Source organism: Podarcis erhardii (assembly GCF_964252035.2).
Source record: "Podarcis erhardii genome assembly, chromosome: 2".
Classification (NCBI taxonomy): domain Eukaryota; kingdom Metazoa; phylum Chordata; class Lepidosauria; order Squamata; family Lacertidae; genus Podarcis; species Podarcis erhardii.
The window spans coordinates 50,316,063-50,334,183 of record NC_138498.1 but is presented as its reverse complement, the minus strand read 5'-3'; the positions used below and the strand labels follow the sequence as shown (position 1 = coordinate 50,334,183).

The 18,121-nt window shown below is 40.4% G+C and overlaps 1 protein-coding gene and 1 long non-coding RNA gene across 9 annotated transcripts in view; one reads left to right on the top strand and one right to left on the bottom strand.

Annotated features, from left to right (window-relative positions):
• KCNIP1 (potassium voltage-gated channel interacting protein 1) overlaps nucleotides 1–18,121 on the bottom strand; it is a 573,342-nt gene that overhangs the window by 397,103 nt on the left and 158,118 nt on the right. The gene's annotated exons all lie outside the window — the stretch shown is intronic.
• Nucleotides 1–18,121, top strand: part of LOC309336464 — a 63,845-nt gene that overhangs the window by 33,812 nt on the left and 11,912 nt on the right. The window contains exons 2-3 of the long non-coding RNA XR_014154032.1: nucleotides 11,335–11,449; nucleotides 13,069–13,189. This is a non-coding gene — a long non-coding RNA (uncharacterized lncRNA). The remainder of the gene's footprint in view (nucleotides 1–11,334; nucleotides 11,450–13,068; nucleotides 13,190–18,121) is intronic.

Here is an 18,121-nt window from a genome sequence, read left to right as displayed (position 1 = left end):
AAGCAATAGTTGTGACAACACTGCAGCTAACCCAGGAACAAAAGAAGAGAAATTTGGCTTCTTCTTGCTCATATGGCAATATCTTAGTTAATTAAAACAGAAAGCAGAGACAGTGCAGGAAGAGCCTATTTACTTTTATTGTAGTCCTCCTCTTTACAAGTCTCTGGTGTTTTCCCCATTTTTTAATCCAAGAGAATAGATGGAGTAAGCTCATGCTGACTTAAGCACTTTTAAAAACTACCATTCCAAAACTCACAGTCACAGGCAAGGCTCAATACTGCTAAAAATTGACTCAGCTCAGTTGAAATCACTAGGGTTATGCTAATCTAGATCAGATGATGATCATTTTGAGACAGCCAAACTTTTAGGAGGCTGACAATGCAGAACATTATTTGGAGGTCAGCAAAAGGCAGCTATACAGGACAAGTTTTGAAAACTCTAATTGCCTAAATTGATCCCCTCTCAGCTCTTATAACCTTTAGCTTTAATTTAGGAAAATATGTGAACACAGTCTGGAGACCTCATCTGGCAGGTAACTAAGCATGCATTGGGAATTTGATTTTATAGGAAATGCTGAATAACCAATATCCTCTGGATAATAAGGTGTCTAAACACAATTATGAGCTTGAGTGTCTTGATCACTTGGTTTATTGGTATGGTTTTGCCAAAAGTGTTGAATGATTTTGCGTAAGATCAGGTATTTAAAAGCATGGATATAAAGTTCACTGATAAGGTGCAACCTTGCGGGACTCAGCGAGCAGTCAGATTTACATATAAAAGAGAATAAAATTGTATTTTAATTGTATTCTGGTTCTTTTTATTTCTTAATTTTACAATACATTTTAATACTGACTGTTTAGTTTTGTCCATATGCAGTTAACAAAAAATAAAAATAAAAGGAAACCATGGTTCCCACTATGAGAATGAGATGCAGTAAGCCTCGGGCTTGTGCCTTCTCCCTTCTCCTCTTGCATACCAGAAGAGGCTATCTTTAAGGCACCTGAACTTGGAGAACTATGGTTTGGTTAAACTTTGGTTTGAGAACCAGTCAGAATTTGAACCAAGATTTGATCTTGACTTGTTCTTAAAAACTATACTTTAAACACCTCACACTTGCCTGAGTTACTAACCAACAGCCTGGTCAAAATAAAGAATCCTAACATTAACATATGATTAATTTTAACTTAGATCATTATAATGCTTAGGATTTTAGCAGCTCCGTCCTCCACATTATCAGAAGTAAGCCTTATGATGTTCAACAGAGCTTATACTCTGTGAGTTTACTCAGGAGAAAAGACTGCAAGTGTGTTTACTAAGCAGTGAGTCCAATTCTATCCAATGAAGCTTACTCTAAAGTAGGGATGTAAGAAGGTCATAATCTCAATTCCAACCTGTCTCTGTCACAATCAGTGCTGTTTCCAGTCTGCTGCAGTTCATTTTCTACCAAATGCTATGCTATCTTGCTCTCTGCTATTTAACGTAATTACTTATGTAATTTACATTATTATGAATTTAACATAATTAATGACACAATTATTTACACACCATACATTTCAAAGTAAAGGGAATGTCAGAACAGTTCAAAAAGTTAGTTAGATGTGGGCTTTAAAAACTAGTGATCGTATTCAACCAATCATATTGGCTGGATTGATTTCTTTTCCAGGCCTGGGATGGAAATGCAAACAGTGGCAATTTCCATTTCCAGTGGAGTTCTCTGACATCCCTACTCCCAGGTAAGTGTGCATAAGGTTGCCGTTTTATGCACTTACCAATTCCTAAGTTCTCTACAAAGGCCGGGGATCAGAGACACAGTTTCCTCCATAAGCTTCAGTCATAAAAGAATGGACACAAGGAAGGGGATGGAGCACAGTTTGAATTATGGCAGAGTGAACCAGAGAATTAACCAATACTTCAATGCACAGCGAAGAGAAACCTAAGGGCAAATGGGTTCCCACTCAGTAAATGAAAGGTGAAGTGTTAAGCTGCAATGTTGGGTTTAAACAGAACACCAAAGCACGAGATTGAAGAGGAAATGGGGAGAGAAAACAGAAAGATGTGTGCATTATGAAGTCAGTAAACATTTAAAGAGAATACAAGAGAAGAGAAACAAGTGTAAAGAATGAAAAAGCGTATTACAGTCATAACAAGCGGGATAGATTACAATCACAATTCATCCTCAAAGCAGCCTTTTGTGAACTGCTTCACAGTTCATTATTGCTACATTTTAAGGCTGAGAACACTGAAGCTGTGATAACAGAATCACCAGCCAGTGAATCCCTGAGTGTGTCGGGATATGAGATTACGGGATTTGATAATGATGAAATGGGTAACATCCAGGAGTAAGAAGCCCAGAGGTGACCATACATTTTCATAAGCAAGCCAACCCTTGATGGCTCCTCTGCTGTCGCTGTTATTTGTTTTCCCCAGAGCCTTAAAGTGTGCACAAAATTAAGCCATTGTCATTTTATTTCCCCTCCCCTCCGCTTCTTTTTTTGTGCTTTGTGAATATAGGCTGTACATAATGCAAGCACAGCTGAAAGAACTCCAGCCTTGGCCCCTGGGAGCATGCAATTTGTTTCCAAGATAAAAGTTAGCAAGCTATTAGCTGTCAATGATGCTGTCGCTGACTTAATGAGAGTGCCGTCTTATCTTTATGTCCTCGTTTGCAACAGCAGTCTAGATGCTGTGCAATAAAACACTGCAGCTCAAATGCTATCTTGCAGTACATTTCAGGAAAGGGAGGGAATGGAAATATTTGTTTTGTGATAAAAACTCTTGCATTATCTTCATAGTATTCTGGATGAAACATACTTCCATGCATCCAAATGCTGTTTTTAATCATCTTACTACTTACATCCTGCCCACCTAGCAGTTTGAAAGAACATCAAAGTGCAAGTAGATAAATAGGTACTGCTCCGGCAGGAAGGTAAACGGTGTTTCCGTGTGCTGCTCTGGTTCGCCAGAAGCAGCTTAGTCATGCTGGTCACATGACCCAGAGGCTGTCTGCGGACAAACGCTGGCTCCCTCGGCCTATAGAGCGAGATGAGCACACAACCCCAGAGTCATCTGCGACTGGACCTAACAGTCAGGGGTACCTTCACCTTCACTACTGGTAGAGCTTCTTGGACCATAGTATAACCTGACCTGGGAAAGAGGAAATGAGGCCTGACAATGCTAGCAGTCACAGACTGAAGACATCCTCATGAATACAGAGCTCCTTCAAGAAGCCTTCAAGTGGTGTGAGCTTCCCACAAAGTGAGAGTGAGGGCCCTGCTCCAGGTAGAGCAGCCAATTTAATTCACCTGCTTGATTATTTATACCTAGAGGGTGTTTTACACAAGAATGAAAAAGGATCATAGTAAAACTGCATATAATTATACCAAAGCCAAATCAGTGAAAAGTATGACTCTTATAATATTATAAACAAAAAAGGGGAAACAGAACAAGAAAGAGTGTTTTTTTCAAATGTGTTCCTTAAGATCTAGCATCATTCTGTGTGTGTGTGTGAATAGTACCACTTACAAGTTACTATGTGATATTATTCCAAGGGATGGGAATTGCAGGGGGGAAAGGGGCCACTACTGAGCTGCCAATTGCACACTTGTACCTGTTGGGAAAACTATGTTTAAGAAAGAAAGGGGGAAAGCAGCCATCACTTTTCCAGCTATGTGCCATCCTCAAATGAATACATTTCTTCCTCTTGAAAATTATGGGATTTTTCTTCTCACCCTTTCAACCACTCTCAGCTAAGGATGGAATGAGATTCAATTCAGTTAACATTTAATAGCAACGTTAGCTAATCCACACTTCCCAAAACAATACATGAACCAAAACATAGGCATCCTTTGAAATCTGCACTTCTCTGAATTTTGCAATGTAGTTCTCCAGTCAGTGTGTACAAAAACACACAGGTTAGAGTAAATGTGTTACATTACTGAATGCATTATATTAGGAGATTTGCTTTGCAAACAATGTTTACAATGGCAGAATTGCATTCAAAAATCTGCATATTACAAAAAATTCACATTAAAATGCTGATGAACTTTCATAAATATTTTTTATATTAAAAATTGCAAACTGATGTGGAAATATGGAGAATCAAACATAAGAATGGAAAAATGATAAACTGAGAGAAACTCAAAATGTCTATCCCTACTCTCAACCCAATTTTCTTTGCTGAGAAAGCCACCCTAAAGAACTTTAAACTCTAGGCTATCTAGAGACTGAATTTTTCAACTATTTGAGACAAATAGCAGCAGTCCCAGACAACAAATCCACAACTGCATTGTGTGTGTAGAGGATGCAATGCAGACAAAATTTGTGCTGCCTCAGCACTTTCCTCCTTGTTTTCCAGAGCCAATATTTAAACTCCCTTATGAAATCTCCAGTGAGTATAAGAGCAAGTGCAGTTCATAAAAAATATTTCCTTTCCCTCCGATGTATTATTCACATTACTGTAGTATTTGGAAATGCCAACAAGAAAAAAAGAAGCATCAAAGCTGCTCCAGAGTTTAAAATCCATTTATCCTAACAGTTGGCTCTTATTGGCTTAAGGGAGCATGATGATGTGGTATTCTTTAGAACACAAAATGCTCACCCCTCTCCTTTTCCATGACTGCTTTGAGTTTTGTTAAAGTCCATCCTGAGACATTCTTTCAAGCCTTCTTAAATCCCTATGGAGGCCATTTTCATCCTTTACAAAGTTAGCTCTTAATGAAAACATACCACTTAGTTACTAGCTGATGGGGAAGACTCCTGGGGTTTGTAGAGCAGCTACTGTAAGCACTGAAAGGAATGATTTCCACAATCTTGCTCCACATGTGTTCTTTAAAGGCTGAAGGACTTTCCTCCATTCTTCAGCAAAAGTGCACAGGGAAGTCCTCTCTCAGCTTCATAGGCAATCAACACTAAAGCCCAAAGGCCCATATCTACTGTTATGCAATGGCTATGCTATTAAGACTAGTGATTCTGTGATTCGGGCTTCTACAATTTATTTCTAAATTAGTACATTCAACCTGTGCAGCTAGACAAAAAACACCCCCCAGTGCCCATCACACCAAATATTCATGTTGTTTTGAGCCCATATGCTTCTCAGCATCAGTTTTCTCCTCTGCCCCCTTTTTCTTCACAATTTCCACCCTCCAATTTAGGAAATATTTGTACATCCACACTCCACAAAGGTGTGATAAGCTGGTGAGGGTGGTGGTTGCTGCTGCTGGTCTCCCTCTTGCTGCCTTGAGTGGCTCAATCACAGCATATAAAACACTGAAATTTGAGAAATATGAGTGCTTAAATCTATTGGCTGGGGGCAAGCTAAGCCAAGGCCTTGTTATCATTGAAAAGCTCCATTGTGATTAGCTTATCAGTCACTATGAAAGGGGATTAATTAAGGATTTTGAGTTCTAATGCACTTCCTGAGTTTATAAAGAAAACAGCCCAACCCCCCATTGAGTGACAAGATGGGCATGGGGCAGGCACATCATCATGCTTTGACAGAAGAATATGGAAGTTGGGTGTGCAGCTCTTAACTGTCTGTAGAATGGTAGCGCGGAGAAGTGACTATAGGTGTTGTGTGTAGGATGGGACAGAGTTTGGGTTCTGCCATTCTCTCCTAGCCTCCCTTGAATAGCAGTCACATTAAAAACTCAGCTTGAGAATGAGGCTAGGATAGAAACCCACACAGATGTGTGATTCACTGAAACCACACCATTACATTTTTGCCTCCTTATTCTCAGCCTTTAACTATTACTGTGTTTACCTCCAAAGAATATTTCCTGTAAAGACATAAAAATACACTGGAATGGGTCAATCACATGGATTCCACCCCCCAAAAAAAGTTTTACTATCAGAAGGGATTGCAATAGCCTGATCATAAATACCTCCTGAAAATTCAATGTAAATGACCTTTAAAAAAAACCTGTGTAATATAATAATCATTCCCAAAGCCCCAAGTCCCACATAGGCAATCATTCACTGGGAACTAGCAGATAGAAACACAGTTTTTTCCTCCATGCCTAATATGAAGCCTTCTGGGATGAAAACAAAAAAAATCTTCTTGTGAAGAAGTGGAATCAATTACATTATGTTTGAATAAATGAATTAGCTATTCAGTACACAGGAGGGAATTCTAGCAGCTAGTGTCATCTACGGCAAAGTAAGTCACATCCTCCAATGGGCATGTTGCCTGACACATGATCAGGTTTAAATTCTACTTGCAATCCAAATACCAACCAACACAGAATGTAATAATGGGAACATTTAAAAGGAAAAATCATTCATTTCTGGTCTTTCAGTCCAAGTCTACTTAGCCAAATACTTGGAGAGGGGTGCCAAGCAGGCAGGCAATGGGTTGCTCTGCAGCTGTGGAATTGTTTCCCATGAACTGTTTTCCCCTTCAGTATACCCTTATAGTGTTTCAAAATAAGCAAACAATATCCAAAAGAATTTTGTTTATATACACACATGCAGTTTACTAAGGATTATAACAGTGAACCATGCAAAAGAGCAGAGTTCATATTCCTATAAAAGAGCATCACAAGAATAAGCACGGCACAATTTCAAAAACTTGAGAGTTGCATTTCTCAATGCCTTGATTTAAAGAAGTTAAGGGCTTTTCTGGATGGAGGCACTAGTAGGAGGTGGGACCCATGGGAAATCAATTTCTCTGGTGTCCTGAAGCTTACTGCAACTCGATAAAAGCTGAGGGGAAGCAAGAACATGACTATTACCGAGGAGGGTTGCAACAAACATGCAACTTTGTTACATGATACTCAGTCCTTCCACATATTGATCCTGGCTTGACAGAGTCTACACTGGTTTAATAACCTGTGGTGTCAATTCACACTACCTACCTGCCCGGCCCCTGACCTTCTCCAAGCATTTGACTTGGTAGATATATAACTTTGATCATAGATCTAATCCTGCTTATTTCAAAACAAAATAAAAAAATTCCTTCCAGTAGCACCTTAAAGACCAACTAAGTTAGTTCTTGGTATGAGCTTTCGTGTGCATGCACACTTCTTCAGATACACACGAAAGCTCATACCAAGAACTAACTTAGTTGGTCTTTAAGGTGCTACTGGAAGGAATTTTTTTATTTTGTTTTGACTATGGCAGACCAACACAGCTACCTATCTGTAACCTGCTTATTTCAGTTCAATTTACTATGCTCAATAAATCTTTGATAGTAAAATCCACTGCTGTTAATTATTTGCGAAAGTTCGATATATACATACACAGTTCAACAAACATTGGTTAAAGGGGAAATTAGCAATCATATGGCATGATTCCAATTTTAAAAATAATTACTGAGGAACTTATTTGTAAGTAAGTCATGCTTTGCATGCTTAAGAAGTGTGCAACACTTAATTGAATTTGGGTTTAGTGCATACATACTAATGAATCCATACTAAAGAGAAATCTGTTTTATATAATTCCTAAAAGACATAACAATGTCCCTTTTTCTTGCATAGCCTGACAAAGTAAGCAGTGGGTAGCAGAAGTAGGAGATGCTATTGAGACAGGTATGGAAAACCCATGACAACTTCTAAGGAAGAGCATTAGTGCATGAAATTAAGTGAGAAAACTACATTTAGAGTTGGTTCCACTTGAAGTATTTTGCATATGAACTATTTCTTTTCCTATCAGTATAACAAATTTGAATGCCCTAAGGTTACAAAGATATTGGTCATGGACAAACAGCCTCAAATTATTTTATCAGTTTCTTGTGTCAATTTACACAAAACCTCATTGAATTCTTGTCTCCATGAATAGCTCTTAATTCTGATGTGCTGAGATATGGCAATAGCAATATAAGTTAAAAGCCTACCTATGTACTGTGATGGAAATTATGGGATCAGGTTGTACAAGTCAACCGGAATCTATCTTTGCTAATCAAAACAAAATAAAAAAAATCCTTCTAGTAGCACCTTAGAGACCAACTTAGTTTGTTATTGGTATGAGCTTTCGTGTGCATGAACACTTCTTCAGCTAATCAAGTGAAGGTAGTTTATACCACAAGGGGGAGATGTAACTTCTTTGCATTAAGGTGTAGAATGCTTTAACAAAAAAGCAATGCCTTTAAATAAAACATTCGCAGACAGAAAAGGTTTACATCATTGTTTACAGTGTCAGTATGCAGATCACTTAGCACCCGATGTATGTTGCCTGCACTGAAAATGTCTGCAAATTGCAGTGTTGTACCTTCTCCAAGAGTAACAGATCCCCCAGTTTAAGAACAAAAAAATCCACAAAATCAGTTGTGCAGCCATTACCTGTGGAATAAAGCTAAAATTACAACTTCCCCTGTTTCATGTGTTTTTCTTTCTTTGTCTTTTGCAATGCCACTCTTCTGGTATTGTGAGAATCAAAAGCTTCAGATGTAGGCTAATGCCTATCTCTGCACACTATTTCCACACTGGCAGTACAAATGTGTGCTTTTGTTTGGTCATTAATTAGCCTTCGCAAGAAGAAAAGCACCTTTTCCAGTAAGCACCATCCCTGCAGGTAAACTACGGTATATTGAAAGCTGTTTACATTTCTTAAGGTAAGGTTCTCCCCTACAGAACTCTCTTTACACCCTTGACTATTTTATTCAGCTCCCAAGGCCCACAAACCCTCTAGATGTAAGAATCTTATTGAATTTTGCACACAAAGCCTCTCCTCCCTCTAAGAGGGGAGGTGTTGTGGGCAGGATGCGATTTCTGCGTCATGCAGGGGGCGTTATGCCCCCTGCCCTGCTCACCAGCTGGTGCACCACGTCCACAGGTAAGCGCCCAACCGGGCGGCTTGGAGGGGGCGTGGATTGCAGTTTAAGTTACTGCTGCACCAGCTGTTCTGCCTCATTTTCCGCCTTCCCGTCGCAAGTCAACACTTGTGTTTGCTCCATAAGGAAACCACCCCTGGTTGCTCTGTGGTGGAAACGTTGTCAGTAAACTGCCTCCAGTCAATTAATGTTATCAGCCTTTTGTCCACTCTGTAGCATATTTGAAATGTTGGCTTTGGGGAATGTTTGTTACTGTGTTATGCCACAGACAAAAGTTTTCTAAAAATTGTATAGGTAAATGAATACCTGCTCACACAATGGTCCTCAGGTCTCCAGAACTTCCAGAAGATGGGCAAGTACTAACTGATGGACATGAACAACAACAGTGGTGGTTGGTGCACACTGGGACTGGAAGAGTGCAAGACAGGGAGGTCAACAGTAGGTGGCGCCAAAGCTAATGGCAGGCAGAGCCAACTAATTCTAGTTTTGTCCTCCTCTTCCCTGCTGAGTTCCACAAGGGATCACTAAAACTGAGGAGGAGGAAGATGACAGGAAGTGTCACCTCCTGGACACAGGAAATCAGGCACATGAGGGCTGGGTGAGGTTGGTGGCCCAGTCTCCACTAGACATCAGTACACAGTGTAAATGCATCCCATCAAGCACTATGCACTACTGTGTATGGGTTACATTAAGAGAGATTTAGATTGAAAGTGCTCATGTGTAGATAAAAGTGCACAAAAACACTTACACAGCCTATGGACTTGAAATAACATGCTTCCATGGCAACATGTGTACCATGTGATCAGGCATACATGTAGACTTGGTAATAGCACATATTTTTGTGAAGTGAACCAACAGTTCTTGTTCATGATCTAAAAATAATGAGTGTATGTTCCCCAGAAAGCACACTGTAGAAAGAGATAAACTCTGTTGCTCCCCCCTATATATAATCTTCCACATGGACCATTTATTCATTCTATTTAATAGTATCAAAAGTGTTGCAGCCATAATCAGCATGGATATTTCAGCTATAACTGGATATTTATTTCCTGGATTTAGCCCTTTTCAGCCCACAAAACCGAATGATACATACAGCTTGCCTCTTTTAATTACTACTTCTGCTTGAACATATTTCACAATAGGAGGGGCAGACTAACTCTCATAATTCACAAAAATTGAAGTGCCCATTTATTTCCTCCTAATCTGCCTCCTGTGGCTCAAGCTTATTTGAGTGCAGAATCACCTTGCCTTGGCTTGCTGGGAAGATAAAAACATAGCAAATGGCTCTTCAAGTAATCTGAAGTGGAAAGTGAAGATGTCAACTCCTCAGAATGGAACATGTCACCTCTCTGTTTGGGGAGACAAATTCAATTTCTACAGGACAAATATCTTTTCTGTGTATGTGTGGTGGGGACACAAGGCTCCAAGCACTATGAAAATTATATGCATTCTGTACTATATTGTTGCATGCCACCCCAATCTCTGAGTGGTGTGAGACTCGAGGGGTTCCAGGCACTTACCCAAGGTTCGTGTTTCCTTTGGAATAAGGTACAGCAGACACTGTAAACAAATAAACTGTATGTCTTTATGACATATGTCTTATTTACACATACATACAACCTGAGCCTATGATGGAGGGGTTCACAGCATTAGCACACCAAGAGGGTCTTGCTTCTCTTGTAGCCAGAAATCCATCAGATTCCATCATAAATCAAGAATAGTTCTGTCTGCCAGCTTCCAGCTTCTAGCTTGCACGCACAACTTCCAATTCTTTATCTTTCTAACTAACAGACAGTTGACAGGACGCACACATTTGTTCTCTGGCACAGAGCCACTTCCTTTGTTACCTGAATGACCCCTCCTGGCTATTCCAGGAATTGAATTCATGCTGGATCCAGGAATTAGAAGGGGGCTCTGGCATAAAGCCTACCCACCCCAATTCATAACACCTTAAGAATTAAAAATTTGTTATTTACACACCATCTATCTGGCTAGGTTGCCCCAGCCACTCTGGGCGGGTTTTTCCAGGATGAAGATATGCAAACTAGCCTTCCTTGTTACCCTTCTTTCCCAGAAAATACCAGTCAGTTTCACACATTAAGGAGCAAAGGGGCTGCACCTTTGACCCCACTCATGACAACACTTAGCTCTCGACTCCTGCTTTTCACATGTTAGGATGGATGTCTGAAGTGGAGAAGGCTTGAGGCACTTAGACATCAACATGCTTTTTCACATGAGTAACACATGAAGGGAGTTTCTGTTGCCACTCTTTTTGGGTTCAGGGTTTGTATCTGCAAAAAGCAGTAGCAGAATCCTCAAAGTGATCCATAGACCTGCTACCTGAATGAGTGCCAAGGTCTTTCTCAGGGCATATTCTATTTTAAGTGGCAGAGGGGAGGGGACTTTATTGAAACGGAGCTCTCTGCCAGAAGATTTTCAAATTCTTTGTGAGAGCCAAATATTCAAACATTGCACAGAACATTACAGCGAAAGGTTGTTGGGGTTTTTTGTGGGGGGGGGGGAGGATAGGGAATCTGGTGTCTTTATTGCTTGCTTGCTTTTTTTTACAGAAAACAAAAAACAGCTACAACTGATGAACTGATCTGATAACAACCAATGCAACCAAAGATCTGATGTTAAATGGAACCAGCTGCTCTCAACAGACATCCCAGGAAACAAGTTGAAGTAATTGTTCCAGTAGTTATATACACCAGGGGGTTGGGAATGTGTGATGCTCCAGATGCTGTTGGACTCCAACTCCCATCAGCCTCGGCCAACATAAATTCATAGAATCACAGAGTAGGAAGGTATCCTGAGGATAATCTAGTACAATGTTTCCCAAACTTGGGTCTCCAGCTATTTTTAGACTACAAGCTAGATAACAGGACCAGTGGTCAGGAATGATGGAGACTCAAGTTTGGTAAATACTAATCTAGTCCAACCACATTATGCAGTTGTCCTACACAGGGATCAAACCTGCAACCTTGCCATTATTAGCACCACACTCTAACCAGCTGAGCTATCCAGGCTGAGCATGGTCAAGGGGTGATGGAAGCCATAGTCCAACAACATCTGGAGGGCCATAGGTTCCTATTTCTAGTTTACATAGACAAGGAAGTACATTTTCTCCACAGATGTAACCCCACCCCCATTTACTCATTGCTAAAGGGAGAACTATAGACGGGCCAAAAGATAGTCCTCTTATTTTACCTATAGAAAGTGAAGAGATATTATAACCAGTAATGGGTGGAGAAATAGGAGCACGCAAATGAAAATAAGATGAAGTCTGTTGGGACCTGCACTAAATTAATGTCTACAAATTTTAAAAGAAAAAGAGAAGCTGGATGAAGAATTACCAGCCACAACCTGAAAAATGATAGTTTGTTCTTCTCAAGTACTTCGACAGTACAAGCATATCTAATTAAAGAGAAGCAGAAACACTGTCATATAAACAAAAAGAACATTAGCTTGCTTGTATACTGCTCTACATTTCTAAGAGCTGCTGAACAAGAATTATACCAAACTGTAAATTCTGACAGATTTACATTCCTTTAAACCCTTTACTGACTTGGATCATAGCCCTGAAGCCAAAGCATGCATGTAAAATTGATGAAGAGAAGAGAGATGAAAAGCATTACACAGCAGGTTGAATCCCAGAAAACAGGCTGGGAAAGCCACCAAAAAACATTTTAAATGTATATATACCACAATAATCTTGACACAGAACAGGGATTTCCCAATAGTAGTTTAATAATAATAATAATAGGTAAACAGACTTTGCCACATAAATGAATGGGGTTTACTTCTAAGTAAATAGGTTTAGGAGCGGGCTGGAAAAAGACTAACATGCACTATGGAAGAATTGGGAAATAATATTGGAGAAATGTGCATAAGAGAGATATTGTCCCTTGGACATTTTATATTTACCATTAAGAACAAATTAATGAGACTTGCAATTAGGGATGTGAGTAGGCATTGACTTCCATTTTGACCCACATTCACTGCACGTACTGCAGTTTTCACTGAGTTGCAGTTCAGATTGTAACAAAAACTACATTGTCTCGCTTTCTGCTGTGGTGGAATTGTATGCAATTACTTATGTAATTAATTACATCATTGCATCATTCTACACCATTAATTTCAATGCAAAGAAAATGCAGTGCAAATTGAGGAGAGGGCTCATCAATTATGCATCACCTGTGGACTGAAAACAATAGTCAATATTGAACACATTCACTAGGTTGATTTCCTTTCCAGATATGGGACAAATAAACATTGGCAATTTACACTCTTGTTTCCATCAGAATTCTTTGGCATCCCTACTCACCATAAAATGTTGCACAAGATTAGTGAGCCTGAGTGCCAGTCAGGAATATTTCACAGCCCTTTTTTCAGGTCAGGAGAAAAACAGAAAAAATATCCTGGGTATGATTCTTGTATGGCAGTAACCATACTTTGCCTCCAAAGCAATCGGCACAGAGGTACTTGAGTTCAGCATTGGCGGGAAAGATGAAACACACCTCCTCTGAGAAGAGAAGAAGGGGGTTTACCCTCTGCATAAGCTTATCTAAATATTACAAAACTCAGTGGCTGAGTGGTTGGAATTTGCAGAGTCCCTTGTATTAACAGAAGCCCCTTTAGTTCAAGTAATGGTCCTCTAATATCTGTCAATTATCCCCATTTTGTTTCACCCTCAAATGTACCACTTCCCATGCTATTCTACAGCACTGGACTTCAACTGATGGGTCATAACAAGAGCACTACCACCATGCAAATACTGTACATGGTAAAAGATTAAGACTTGGGTCCCCACAGGCATGTTTGAGTTAAAAGTGGGTCTTAAAAAGGTTGGAGATCCCTGTTGCAGATGATTCCACTGACATTCAACATCTACTTTTAAAGAGATATAGGAGCTCCTGTAGGAGGCAAAATGGGAATCCCTCATTACACTACTGGAATTCCACTTGCTAATTAGTGTCAGTCCCTATAAAGTCAACAGAGAGACTACTGGGCTTGCACCTTAGTGCAAAATTCTTAAAGGAAGAGGACAACAATTTAAGTGTAATACAATACAGTTGCATCAATTGGTTTCCAACACAAAGAATGCTAAAGCTTGCCAGCAGCCTCTCTGTATCTGTGATTCTCCACAGCTTTTGTAAATTACACAATCCTACACAATTACACAAATTACACAAACATCTGCATCACAAGGACATAGCAAATTTCCAGGGTCTGCAAGCAAGCAATTTTCTGTATTTTAAAAAAGGAAGAGAGATTGGACTAGAGATCATCAATAAGATGTGCTTTATTATTAGAAGAAGGTTGCTAACAACAAACCACTCCTCCCAGTTTGGAAAAGCAGTGTAATCAGCTTATCGTTACAAAGTAAGCTGGGATCATATAAACTCATTCTATGCTCTGTTACCAGAACTGTCTTGGATGACGCTTAAGGGTGAGCTATGTGAAAATTGTATGATGTAATAGTTGGGGAACCACTGTCCACATCATTGTAGACTGTGTTGATTTTATTTAAGAAGTATAGCAAAGTTTTCTAGAGAACTTGCAAAAGGCAGTGCTCAATAAGATACTATATATCATCATAAAACAATGCAAAAGCATTGAGCAGCAAATTATAAAAAGGACACCAGTTCTTACTCCAAAAATCTGCCAAAAGAGCTTGCCTTGCTTCCTAAATACAGAGATCCACTGGAAAACAATTTCCATGAAGATGTCGTAACAGTGAGGGTTCTACCCCTTTGGCAGAAATTGTCCCCCCATTTTATACACCAAACAAAGAATGGGATGTCACTGCACCAGTGCTAAACCCAAGCTGACTGATAGTTTTCATAGTACAAAATAGGGATGCAGCAGATTAAAATGAATCCCAAATCTTGAACCAAAGTGCGGTGATTCAGAGGGATTCTGGGCCTGTCAGAGGCATCCCAAAGTGAAGCACGGAGTCCCAAAGCATTGTGCGGCACACCAGCAACTCAGACCTCAAAAAATGGCTCAAACAAGTGTGTGCTAAAAGCAAAACCGATGCTTCTGAGCTTACTCGATAAGGTAAATTTCAGGGTGTGAAGAGGGACGAAGAAGGGCTCCATTGTGACTACTAGTTCAAAAAGGGCTCTTTTTGTTGAAGAAGAAGTAGCAGGAAAAAGTTTGCCACTTTCCAGTCCTCTAACTGAAACTGTAGGGGATGTTAGTTTGCTAAAAGTGAAGATTGCAGAAGAGTTGCTAAGATCTCAGAAGTCAGGTAGTATTGGCCAGAAAGGCACAGTCCCCCCCCCCCATCCTCCAAGAAATAGAATTATCAGCTCAGGGCAAGCAACAATGGAGGACTTAGGGTGGGAAAGTACAGGACTGGGAGGCGGAAACTTACAACAATCACACTACCCTACTTCCATCCTCAAAATCTAAGTTATGCCACTGCAGGGAACCATCGCAGTTATCCTGAAATTTGGAAGGATTCATTCCCTCAAAGGGGGCAAGCATGTCTGATAATTCCATCTAATTCTGTAAAATAAATAAATAAATATTACAGGTTTCCAGTCTTAAAACTCCTAGACCAGGGGTCAGCAACCTTTTTCAGCCATGGGCCGGTCCAACATCCTTCAGACCATGTGGTGGGCCGGACTGTATTTTGAAGGGGGAAAATGAATGAATTCCTATGCCCCACAAATAACCCAGAGATGCATTTTAAATAAAAGCACACATTCTATTCATGTAAAAACACCAGGCAGGCCCCACAAATAATCCAGAGATGCATTTTAAATAAAAGGACACATTCTACTCATGTAAAAACACGCTGATTCCCGGACCATCCGCGGGCTGGATTGAGAAGGTGATTGGGCAGCATCCGGCTCACGGGCCTTAGGTTGCCTACCCCTGTCCTAGACCTATCTGTGTGTAATTTAGCAGGTTGTATCCACTATGGAGGGTCAAGTCCACCTGTAAATTTCATCCAATTCTGTTTAAAAAGAGAAAGAGAAAGTTATAGGAGTTTTAAAAAACAACAACGTAATAGTGAAGCAGGGAAGCAAGGCACTTTGTTTCTCTGAAGTTGATTTGGCCTCAGACCCTTAGCCAAATTGGAAGATTCTGAAGCACTTTAGATCAAAGCAAACCCTTTTTTTAAAGTCCCAAATTGAGATCCAAGCCAAATCTTGAATTCAGTGCATACCTCAAATATAAACCAGTAGGCAAATTAATGGAGTGACTTTACACTATTAGACTACTAACTGGTTTCTGTAGTCAACACAGAGACCAATAGCATATCAGGATATTCCAACAGATGAGCTAATACAGTACATCTCCTTAGAATGATAGCATTTGATTCAGCACATCATATTCCAAAATCAATAGAGAAATCCTTTTTGCATTGGGCTGTGGTTTGCTGTCTTTGGTTAAAAGAACACAATGTTGCTCTTGGCCCTACAGAAATACAAATCCAGTGTTGGATATAAAATACTCTTTAATTGTCTATTGATTGTTCTTAAGATTTTTGTCTCCAAAACCTAGTTCAATGTATTCACAGAGAACTTATGCCTTAGTAAAATCTTTGCAAGAATATTGATCTAGAGACAGGACACTAAAATCATGATGTCTCAAGTAAAAATGTGCTACAATTATAAAGACTCCGTCTGCTCTGTGTTGTGCTCTCAAAATGGCACCTGATTTTGATACTGTCTGCCAGCTTTACCCAACATGGGGCTCTCCAGATTTTTGGACTACAACTCCCATCAGCCCCAGCCAGCTTGGTCAATGGAAAAGGATGATAGGAGCTGTAGTCCAAGGATGATAGGAGCTGTAGTTTGGAGTCCATTGCCTTGATTCACCATCCTCTAGCCAGCAGCACAAAGGCTGTTGCACTAGGGCAATAATAATGGTTGAGTAATATGAAATCTAGCACAACTGTTGTGCCTCAGAAGCTGGCTTTGCAACAGGAAGTATCAGGGTTAAAGCAATCTGTTGCACAACCAACCAAGAGAACCATGCTAGCTTCCTGTACAAGCCATTCTGCTAGCACAAGTAGCTAAGGGACTTCAACTTAGCACTACATTTAATTCATCCCCATGAAGTCCAATACAGTGGTACCTCGGGTTACAAATGCTTCGGGTTACAAACGCTTCAGGTTACAGACTCTGCTAACCCAGAAGTAGTACCTCGGCTTAAGAACTTTACCTCAGGATGAGAACAGAAATTGAGCGGCGGCAGCGCATTGGCAGCAGGAGGCTCCATTAGCTAAAGTGGTACCTCAGGTTAAGAACAATTTCAGGTTAAGAACGGACCTCTGGAATGAATTAAGTTCATAACCAGAGGTACCACTGTACCCTGTTTCCTACAGTGGCCAACCAGAAGCTTCCAGGAAATCTATAAGTAGGGCTTGAAGACAATGTCCTTTCCACTGTTGCTTCTCAGTGGTATCAGGAGCATTCCACATAGCTGTCATGCCTAATGAGGATCAAGAGAGCACATGGCTCGATGCATCTCTAAAAGGACCCTGTCCAATTCATTAGGCTGCATAAGCTAAAACTGAGCTCATAACACAAGGTTAAATGTGGCATTGGACCCCTAAACAGAGGCCAATGACTGGCAGCAAGGTTCTCCCAGATGTGAGTAACTTTGCTCTCAAAGTAAAGTTTGGTCATAGAGCAAAGCAAAATGGACATAGAGGAGCTCAATGGGCACTAGAGGTCCATCTACCACAGTAGGTGTGGTTATCTCTGGACCACTTGGAAGCGTTCTGCTAGGAAATTCCCCAGAACATTGAGGAATCCCTTGGATTTAAAAAGAGGTGGTCTGACCATGAGAAAGGATTACTGTGGACTGCTCCTGCTTTCAGACAGCCCCTCTCATCACTTGGAGTGAAACTAATGGGTGTGCTTTGCTCTTTGTGTTAGGCCAGCTATCTCTGGTGACAGCCATATCATAACCATGGAGGCTAGGAAATCCTGAGCTGAACTGACTGCAGTTTCAGCTGAACTGAGATCACCCTGAGCAATTGTCTTGTTGATCCCCCGACACCCAATGGCAATCTTCTCTTGACCTTCTGGCCCAGCTCAGTGCCAATTCTAGTACACGGGGGGGGGGGGGGGAGAGGTGAATCAGGTCCAGACCACCCAATTTGCCCATCCAAGTCTCTGAGTAATGTGTGACAAGTCAGCTCCCTGATTCATGATTAAATCATGAAAGAGTGTTTTATTATTACAGTTGGCTTTTAATTTATCACATAGCATTTAACACATCATGACCCAAACAAATAAGTGATTCTTCAGGGCAGCATTGTTTTGTAGCTCTATGGGACAGAGATAGAAAATTTGTCACAAGTGTCCAGGTGCTGCTCATTAAACTAAC